The sequence below is a fragment of the Trichechus manatus genome, unplaced genomic scaffold (assembly GCF_000243295.1).
Source record: "Trichechus manatus latirostris isolate Lorelei unplaced genomic scaffold, TriManLat1.0 scaffold00030, whole genome shotgun sequence".
NCBI lineage: Eukaryota > Metazoa > Chordata > Mammalia > Sirenia > Trichechidae > Trichechus > Trichechus manatus.
The window spans coordinates 15,288,191-15,298,515 of record NW_004443966.1 but is presented as its reverse complement, the minus strand read 5'-3'; the positions used below and the strand labels follow the sequence as shown (position 1 = coordinate 15,298,515).

Sequence of the window (10,325 nt, the reverse complement as noted above, 5' to 3'; positions counted from 1 at the left end):
GGGTGGGAAGGGCACATTCCATGATGGGGGGCAGGTGGGGGGAGGGGCAACATCTCAGTATCTCCTGTTGGCCCAGCTGTTTTTGGCCAATGGGGCCTTGAGCTGCTGGAAAAAGAAAAAATCCACTCAGAGCGTCCATCTCCATGACTTCTTCATCTAGAAAATAAGGCCTGAGTCGGGCATAGGTTGCTAATGAAAACGCCAGGTAGGTCACGGAAATGAGTGCGGCCGGCTGGGTGGGGACCATGCCAACAGGCCCTGGCTAAAGGGTGGCCGGGACTCAGCCAGCTCCAGCCAGGGGCTGCCACACAGGAACCAAGCCTTGTGTGGCCAGGTTCCCTGAGTTTTCAAGAAAGGCTAGACTTTTTTGTTTTAAATGACAATATGCTGGCAACTATTACAATTACTGGAGCCCAATGGCACAGTGGTTAAGAGCTCAGCTACTAACCAAAAGTTTGGGAGTTCAAATCCACCAGCCACTCCTTGGTAACCCTAGGGGGCAGTTCTACTCATCCTATAGGGTTGCTATGAGCAGAATCAACTGGATGGCAAAGGGTTTTTTTTGTTGTTGTTGTTATTTGTTTGTTTTTATTACAAGTACTGAAAAAATTCAGGTTAAGTAAAACCTATCTGCAGACCCCATGAGGCCCACGGGTCTCCAGTTGGTGAGATACACAGAAGATCCCAATGAGAGAGTCTTTGGACAGAGCCAAACATCTTTGTCTGGAGCCGTGGTTCTCAGGGGGTCTCAAATCTTTCCAGCGACAGAGGGTCTGGAAGTGAAGGTGCTCTCTGATGAGACTAGAGAGAATGAAAAAAAAGAAATATTAGCTGATTTGGTGTTAAACCAGATGAAGGATTCTACCAGATTCTAAAATAGAGGTGACACAGACATCGAAGGTTTAAGAAAATCTGGGGGAGATAAAATTAAAAGAAAGAGAATTCTATTAATTACTTAATTTTGTTTTATTTTCTGTGAATTAGACCACTGTTTAATTTTCCAGAGGTAATACCCCCATCCCTCTCCCACTCGTATGAGAATGCACCCCATTAGCACACACTGCGGTCGTCCTAAGTAATACGGATGCCTGGCTGGGACCCAGAACAGCTTAGCATGGTGGACAGAGAGTCCTGGGCTTCCCAGGGTGGACCCGACCTCAGGGGTCAATGAAAGGCAGAGCGCTAATACATGCACGCAGGCACAAACCCAGAGAGGAAGCCACATCCGGTCTGGGCCAGCCCCAAGCAGAGGAAGAAATTGCAAAGAGTGACTAACCCACTCAGTATATCAAGATGTGGGATTCAAACCACTTCCTCCCCAAGCTCTGCGTGAAGACCATCTTCTACCTGCTCTCAGAGAGTGCTTATGGACCCGCCAAGTGGGGGCCGCATGAGCTCCACTTCCCCCATTCCACGGATATCAAAATTGACTCAGAGCTGGGAAGGAACTTGCCCAAGGACACAGCTATTGAGAGCCCGGGCCAGGCTAGGAATCCAGATCTCCTTCACGCACTGGAAGAGACCCCCTAGAGCCCGCCTTTCTGCGGTCCACTGGATGCCACAAAGTGAGGGCACACAGCCCCTCACCCAGGGAGAGGTCCAGGCTGCAGCACACAGTGGCGCTGTGGATCATTTCCTGCACTTTCATCTGCCCCGTCGATTCCAGCTGAGTGGCCCGGACAATCCCCACCCATTTCCTGGGCTCGTTTCCCCTGACGTGGTTCAGTCACATCCTCTAAGCGCAATGGCCTGTCATCTAGTTAGACACCTCCTCAGGGGCTATGGTTAAATTACGAGGCCCAGACCTACATTTCAGAGAACACCCCACAAAACCTTTGGTTGACGCCAGCAATGAGACTTCTTTAGGCAGAAGTCTTTTTTCTGTCACTGAAAGCCACCGCTCCTTCCCTTCCTGCTTCTCCACCTCTCCCAGATGAGGAGGCAGGGGTCTTGGAGCCTGGGGTCACGGGCTCCTTGGGTCAGAAAGGCAATGTAGTTGTTGAGCCTTCTTCAATCACACCCCCTCATGGAGCTCAAGCAGCCCGTACTTGGCTGCCCCCTGCGACAGGGAGCTCAGTACCTCTCTAGACAATCTATAATTCAGATAATATTGAGGATTATGATGAGCTTCCTCAAATGAGCTGGCATCTGCCTCCTTGTTGGAAGAGGATGCGGGGCCCTCATTTTCTCTCTTGGGGACACACAGGAAAAGGCAAATTGCCCCTCAAAACTGCAGCCACCCTCGCAACAAAAATAGCAGTTTGTAGTCCTAGGTCTGACATCTGTACATTGCTGGGTTAGTGACTTCTCTCCCTTCTGCTCTCAATGTCTTCTCTGTAAGACGGAAGAAGCTGGACAAGGAGAGATCTTTTGGAGTCTCTGGGTGGTGCGAATGGTTAACACAATTGGCTGCTAACCAAAAGGTTGGAGGTTCAAGTCCACCCAGAGGTGCCTTGGAAGAAAGGCCTGGCAATCTCCTTCCAAAAAATCAGTCATTGAAAACCCTGTGGAGCACAGTTCTACTCTATAACGCACACAAAGTTACTGCGAGTCAGAATCAACCTGATGGCAGCTAGTTTTTTTTTAACCCCTTCCAGATGTGTCTGAGATTGGATGGAACTTCTCCATCACACCTTCCACTGATAGCCTTCTATCCATATCACGGAGTGTTTAGACAGGGATTCAAGACACCTGAAAACTAGCAACATGGAAGTCATGAGCAGAATTATGTTTCTTGATTCCTGGTCTGGTGTGCTATATCCACCCACAGAGACAAGAGTGTCACAGAAATATAAACCCAACCAGAGATGAGGATCACACCCCGCTTCCAAGCTACTTCCAGCTACTTCATGACGAGATGTGGTCCAAGAAGTTTCTAGGGAAAAAGAGAGCTTGCAGCATGAAAGCAACCCAGAAGGCAGACAGAGCTTGAGCTGAGAGACAAGAAACAGGATTTCAAGTCCGGCTCAGTCACCACCTAGCCATCTCCCCTCGGGTACATTGCTTCACCTCCCTAGATCTGGGGTTCTTCCTCTGCTAAAGAAGGGAAGTTGGATCAGCTGATTTCTAAGCTTGAGGAGTCTACGAATCAATAGAAAATATGAGGGAGCCAGGAAAATTGCTTGAGGTTGAGCAGTACCATCCATAAGACTGGTGGACAAATGGCACCATAGAACAATGAGTTAAGCTCTGAGAAGGTGGAGACAGCGCGTGAGTCATTGCTAAGCCTGGTGCCTGGCATCCGAAAGATGGGAGGACTAGAATTAAATACCCAGGTCTAAATCTCAGCCCTGCCACTGGCTAACTTTCTGCCCTTCATGTAACCTCTCCAAGCCTTGCTTTCCTCTTCCTTAAACCAAGGGGGATACCTCCCACTGCATGAAGTCCTTGTGAGGCTTGAAAGAATTAAGGGCCTGCACATAGTAGGGGGTCAGCTGCAGGCAGTGGAGGTTGAAGCTGGCCATATGCACGCCTGCATGGGAGGAATAAGCCTCAGAGAAATCCCAGAGTCATTTTTAATTATTTAGCAGCCTGGAAGGGCCTTGATCCTGCAACTGGCTCAGAAATACTTCTCTCTCTCTCTCACAAACATACACGATGAAAGAAAGAGAAAATCACAGTCAGCCTGCGGTGTCCCCAGGCATAGGAAAAACATGTGCGGAGCAAGCACCTGATGCCATAAATCAAACCATGGGATTCAAATCCGCACAGCCACGGTACAGCCTCCTGCTCCAGCTGCGTCAGAAGCAGTGCTGTCTTCTGTTCCTGCAGCCAGCGAGGTCCAGAGGCTCTGGCTGGCTCCTCGGGCCACTCCTGAGGTGCTTGGCAGCTTCTCTGGAGCTCAGGAGCGCCTAGAGGGAGGGGAGGGGGAGAAGACACCCAGGCTGCTGGCCGTTGGGATGTTTGGCTTAGCCGGGCCAAGGAGATGGCAATGAAACCTGGCTGCGACAAATCGCTTAGATTCCCAAAGTGTTAATGTTGGAGGGTTGGAGGAAGACATGGAGGTATGCGTACAAGAGCACCACCCCCCCTCCGGAGTGGGGAGGGAGACTCAGACTCTAGATATGCCTCAGCCCCTAATTGCTGGGTGACTGTAGGCAACTAAATCCCCCTCTCTGGGCCTTGGTTTTATCATAGAAAATGAAGGGAGTTAGATTACTAGAGAGCCTCTAAACCTTTTCCGCAATATGACTTTGTAAAATTCCTCTGGTATAGTTACGCTAGTCTGCTTCTCACTGAGCTTCAGTTCATTTCAGGAAAGTATTTACTGAACGTGGGGTGCATGTCAAGCACCATGTTCTACGTTGGTTGGGGCCAAGAAGAAAGACACGGTCTCTGCTGGCAAGGAGCTCACAGTCTCGTGAAGAAAGGCACACATATAAACAAATAGACATAATACAAGACAGCTCATACTATCTTGGTGATCCCTTTCCCCGGAGAAGGGATGACCCCTGCCACAGACCAGGAAAGGTTCTACAGAGAAAGGGAGCACTCGAGTGAGACCTTGAGAGATGAGTAAGAACTTTCCAAAATACTGAAGGCAGAGGGTACAATAAAAACCAAATCAAAAGGAAGTGTCAATGGATATGAATGTTGGTCTGTGTGGGTGCGGCATGCAGAAGGATGGAAGGATATGAGACTAGAAAGACTGAAGACAGAGTGTGGAAATCCTTGAATGATAGCCAAGGAGTGAGTGAGTTCTTTACCCTGTGGGTAATGGGGAGCCATGGAGGTTTCCCTGGGAGGGGAGTGGCAAGATCAGATCTGAATTGTAGCCAGTTCATTTTGGAAGCCCTGTAGTGGTTAAGAGCTATGGCTGCTTAACCAAAAGGTCAGCAGTTCACATCCACCAGGCACTCCTTGGAAACTCTATGCGGCAGTTCTACTCTGTCCTGTAGGGTGGATATGAGTCAGAATCGACTCGACCGTAACGGGCTTGGTTTTGGGTTTGGTAGACTCCCCTGGTCAGGAAGCCATGGTCTGTGAGCCAAATCTGGCCCACAGCTTATTTTTGTATGGCCTACGAGGAGCCCTGGTGGTGCAATGGTTAAGGGCTCAGCTGCTAACTGAAAGATTGGTGGTTGGAACCCACCAGCCCCTCCTAGGGAGAAAGATGCGACAGTCTGCTTCCGTAAAGATTTACAGCCTTGGAAACTCTGTGGGGCAGTTCTACTCTGTCCTATAGGGTCGCTATGAGTCGGAAACGACACGATGGCAACGAGGTCTTTTTTTTTTTGAGCTAAAAATGGTTTTTAGATTTTTTAACAACAGCTTTATTGATGTACAATTTACATACCATACAATTCACCCATTTCAAGGGTACAAGTCAATGGTTTTTAGTATAGTCACAGATACGTGTGCAATTTTAGAACGTTTTCATCACTTCAAAAAGAAATCCCAAACCCTTTAGCTATCACCCAACTACTTCCCAATCTTCCCAGCCCCTGGCAACCACTAATCTACTTTCTACCTCTATAAATTTCCCTATTCTGGATATTTCCTGTAAATGGAATCGTACGGTATGTGGTCTTTGTGACTGGCTCGTTTCACTTAGTATAATCTTTGCAAGGTTCATCCCTGTTGTAGCATGTATCAGAACTTCATTCCTTTCTGTGGTCAAATAATATTCCATTACATGTATATACCACATTTTGTTTATCCATTCATTCGATGATGGATACTTGGGTTGTTTCCACCAAAGAAAATACGCAACAAAGACGTATGTGACTTGTAAAGCCTAAAATATCTGCTAACCAGCCTGTGCAGAAAAAGTTTGTTGACCCCTGCCACAGACCACAGATAGCAGAGAAGCAAGACTGGGCAGCATCCAACAACAACAACAGCTGTGCCTTTGGCCTGTCTCCTGGGGGCTTGGTAGAGAGTTTGGCACTACAGTTGGTGCCCTATAAATATTTGCTGAATGAGTGAGTGAGTGAGTGAATGAGCTGGCAAATATTCTCTCCCTTTGTTCTTCAATTTCAAGGGGCGTTTCATTCTTGAAACCCCTCTGGATCCTTCAGAGGAAGCCGGCTCCCAGTCTAGCTGCTTTCCTTACTATTGATCCTGAGATTTATGGCCTTATTGTTCCCTTTTATTAGGCTGTAATGGCCTCCGTTAAAACGTGTTACATGGAAATAGGCTAATTATGTGTGTCAAATAAGTCACCCTTCCCGCAGAGTGACCAGGCGCTGGGGCCTAGGACCACCCCTCCTTGGGCTGTGGTGCCTCCCAGCAGAGGAAGGCAGGCAGGTGCCGGTCTTGTCTCTGCTCCTAGGCCTCTGCGTTGTGTCAGGGGCCTCACCCCACTGCTCCTTGGGCTCTTTTGGAGTCAGCATGAAATGCCACTCACAGCAGCTCTGTTTACCAGCACAAGTGGGGATCTGACAGGGATTCGTCCTGGGGAATTCCTGGGGAGCTCGCTTCCTGTGCCCCTGCCTCTTCCTAGACTAGATCCTCACAGAAAGAGAGTTTTCGTGTGGAGAGGGATTTCAGCTCGTGTGAAAACATTTCCGTTCCTCTCTACCATTGGTAATAGACCCCCTCACCCCTGTCTACTTCATTGAATCCATTCTTCAAGGCCCAGTCAAGTCCCATCACCCGCTCCTCCCTTGAACTTCTGAAGATGAACTGCCCACATGAGCACTTCTCAAAATGTTAGTCCCAAAGGATGATAGTAGGATTCTGTGCTCTAAGAAGTTTGGGGAACACTGTGTTAACAGAGGTAAAAAACCAGTAGCTGTTGAGTTGACTCCAACTCATGGCGACCCCACGTGTTTCAGAGTAGGACTGTGCTCTGTGCAGCTTTCAATGGCCGATTTTTTGGAAGTAAATCGCTAGGCTGTTTGCACCACCCAGAGACTGACTACAGGTTTATTTACTGCAGGACTTCTCAGAGCTTTCACTATATCAGCGTGCATTACAAATCTTGAGAAAAATGTGGCCAATTGTGTGAAAAATTCTTCCCAACTTTTTCCTGCCCCTCCAAAATATGAGAATTGTACATCTTTGCACACGGGGTTGCCATATGTTGGAATCAATTAATGGCAACTGGATTGACTTGGCCGTTTGCTATGTAACCTTGTAGTATATCCCACTGGACTTATTGTTATTAGCTGCCTTTGAGTCAGCCCCTGACTTATGGTGACCCTATGCACAGTGAAACCAAATGTTGCCTGGTCCTGCACCAACCCCATGATCAGTTGTAGATTGGACCACTGTGATTTGTAGAGTTTCCATTGGCTGATTTTCAGAAGTCCACGGCCAGGCCTTTCTTCCTAGTTCATCTTAGTCTAGAAGCTCTGTTGAACCCTGTTTAGCATCATAGCAACATGCAAGCCTCAGCTGACAGACAGGTGGTGGCTGCCCATGAAGTGCATTGGCCGGGAATCAAACCTGGGTCTCTTGCATGAAGGGCGAGAGTTCTACCACTGAACCACCAATGTCCCTCTCGCACTAGACTAGACTGCATATGTTTCCAGTTCCCATTGATGTTTGGCTTGGCCATGTGACTTGCTTTGGCCAGTGGAAGGTGGGAGAAAGTGGTAGTGTCTCAGAGTTGGAATGGTAAGAGGCGTGGCCAGTGTCTGCCAGTTTTCTCTCACACTCTGCCACTGCCAGAAGAAGAGCACATCTCAGAATGCAGCAGGCGAGACACTTAAAACCAACCTATAATCTGAAGTAGAGCTGCCTGGCCAACCCCTGGGCCCAGGAATAAGAAAACGTTGGGAATGTTTACTACTTCGCAATAAATGACCGTATTAGTTTCCTATTGTTGCTATAATCACCACAAATTCAGTGACTTAAAACTATACAAACATATTCTCTTACAGTTCTGGAAGACAGAAGTCCAAAATCAGTCTCACTGGGTTAAAGTCAAGGTGGTGGCAGGGCTGGTTCCTTCTGGTGGTGTTGAGGTTTTCTGCCCTTTGCCCCTCCTTGTGGGGTTAGGCCTTGTTACAGGTTGAATTGTGTCCCCCAGAAATATGTGTCTGCTTGGCTAGACCATGATTCCCACTACCGTGTGGTAGTCCCCCACTTGGTGATCTGATGTAATTATCCTCCATTTTGTGATGTGCTGTAAATCCTAGCCACATTTGGAAGTGAGTAGTATGTTTTGTCAATGAGGCAGGATTAGGTCATGTTAATGAGGATTAGGCTATGTTTGTTATGTTAATGACGTAGGATTAGGGTGTGATGTATCTTAAGTCACCACCCTTCACCATCCTACAAGAGATAAAAGCAGAGAGAAGCAAGCAGAAGGAGAGGGACCTTACTACCAATAAGAAAGAAGAGCCGGGAGTGGAGTGCGTCCTTTGGACCCAGGGTCCCTGTGTTGGGAACCTCCTAGACCCAGGGTAAGATTGATGCCAAGACACATAGACATCTCCAAGGAATGCCCAGCCCACAGATGTTGAAAGAAGACAAGAACCTTCATTCAGAATCAACACAGAGAGAAAGTTTTCCCCTAGAGATGTCACCCTGAATTTGGACTTCTAGCCTCCTAAACGGTGAAAGAATAAATTCCTGTCTGTTAAAGCCATTCTCTTGTGGTATTTCTTTTATAACAGCACTAGATAACTATGACAGACCTACAGAATGCACTGTTCTGTATTCATTCCTTGCTTTTTTCAGCTTCTAGTGGCCACCTATATTCCTTGGTCTACAGCCCCTTTCTCCATCTTCAAAGCATACCACTCCAGTCTGTTTCTCTCATCACACCTCCTACACTTTGACCCTCCTGCCTCCTGAGGAGTCCCTCAGTGGTGCAAATGGTTAATTTGCTCAGCTGCTAACTGAAAGGCTGGAGATTCAAATCCACCCAGAGATGCCTCAGAAGAAAGTCCTGGTGATCTACTTTCAACAGATCACAACATTGAAAACTCTATGAAGTGCAGTTCTACTCTGATACACATGTGGTCGCCATGAGTCAGAGTCAACAGCAACTGGTGGCAGTGGTGGTGGTCTCCTTCTCATAAAGACCCTTGGGATTATATTTAGGGCTCACCTGGATAATCCAACATAATCTTCCCATCCCAACTCAAGCACATCTGAAAGTCCCTTTTGTTATATAAGGTAACATTCACAGGTTAATGGATTAGGAGGTGGACATATATAGGGGCCATTTTTCAGCTTAGCAAGCTGACTGATACAAAAACGGATACAAATATATAGGGTTTCCCTAAAATATTTGAAAATTTTTCCCCCACAGAGTATCTCAGAAATACCTCTTTGGTTCTTTTGTGGATGCCACTATTGGAAATAGGTCCCTACGCCAATTATTTGGCATTTCTGTGGTAGGTTCTGCGGTTTTCAGTAAACATAGCTCCTAGCCTACTGGATTATAAATTCTTACAGATTCAGTTCTGCCACTGACTCTGCTTGTAGGTTTCCTAATATCTAAAGTGGGGTTAACATCTGTCAAGGTTGAACTGATGGCTGGATTACAGGAGATAACTCTGAACATACCTGCCCAGTAACTAGCCATAACTTCTCAATAAACAGTATCTGCCTTCCTGGCCATCCTGCCTTTGCCAGGATGGACAGAAAGGAAGTCTGATCCACAGTTGGCTGCCATGGCAGACAGTGAATGCTCATTGGCTGGTGGAGGTGAGGTCTCCCAATCCTTGTACCCAGATTCCCACTTTCCACCATCTGCCCTTCCTTCTGCAATGGTAGGCGTGCAATATGTACTGCTCTGTGTTTACTTGTCCTGTCCTTCTGATAGCTGTAAGTCCCTGGGGGAGAAGGGTAAGGACTGTGTTGCAGAAATGAATGAGCGAGCCTCTGTCGGCGGCCTCCACGCGCACGGACTCTGCTCGCTCGCACCTGGCTCACTTCCTCTGCAACCAGGCCTGACAAACCCGATATGGCTGAGGCTGAGAAATTCGATCAGTCGAAACTGAAGAAGACAAAAATGCAAAAGAAAAATGCACTGCCTTCAAAGGAAACAATCGAACAGGAGAAGCGAGTGGCTGAAGCGTAATGAGACACTGCCACCAATATGCACTGCAGGTCCCACAAACATTGTCCTTCTCATCTTCCTTCCTTTAGCTGTTTAACTTTGTAAGATGCGAAGAGGTTGGATCATGTTTAAATAACTGTGCTGCCCTTCTTCACATCAAAGAATTGAGAGCTAGTGACAACGAGAGGCCAGGCCAGCCACTCCAATCCACCTGTCTGCCTGGCAGGGAAGGAAAAGAACTTGCTTGTTGGTGAAGGAAGAAGCTGGACGGGACAACAGTGAATAAATAGACAGAGTAAAAGCAAAGCTGGTCCAAGGTGTCCTGCAGGTGTAAAATGCAGTTTAATCAGACTGTCATTTTGTT

At 47.5% G+C, this 10,325-nt stretch overlaps 1 pseudogene; it reads left to right on the top strand.

The window, feature by feature from the left end:
* Positions 1 to 1,293: 1,293 nt before the first annotated feature.
* On the top strand, positions 1,294 to 9,982 carry LOC111820233 (thymosin beta-4 pseudogene; annotated as a pseudogene).
* The last annotated feature ends 343 nt before the right edge of the window (positions 9,983 to 10,325 follow it).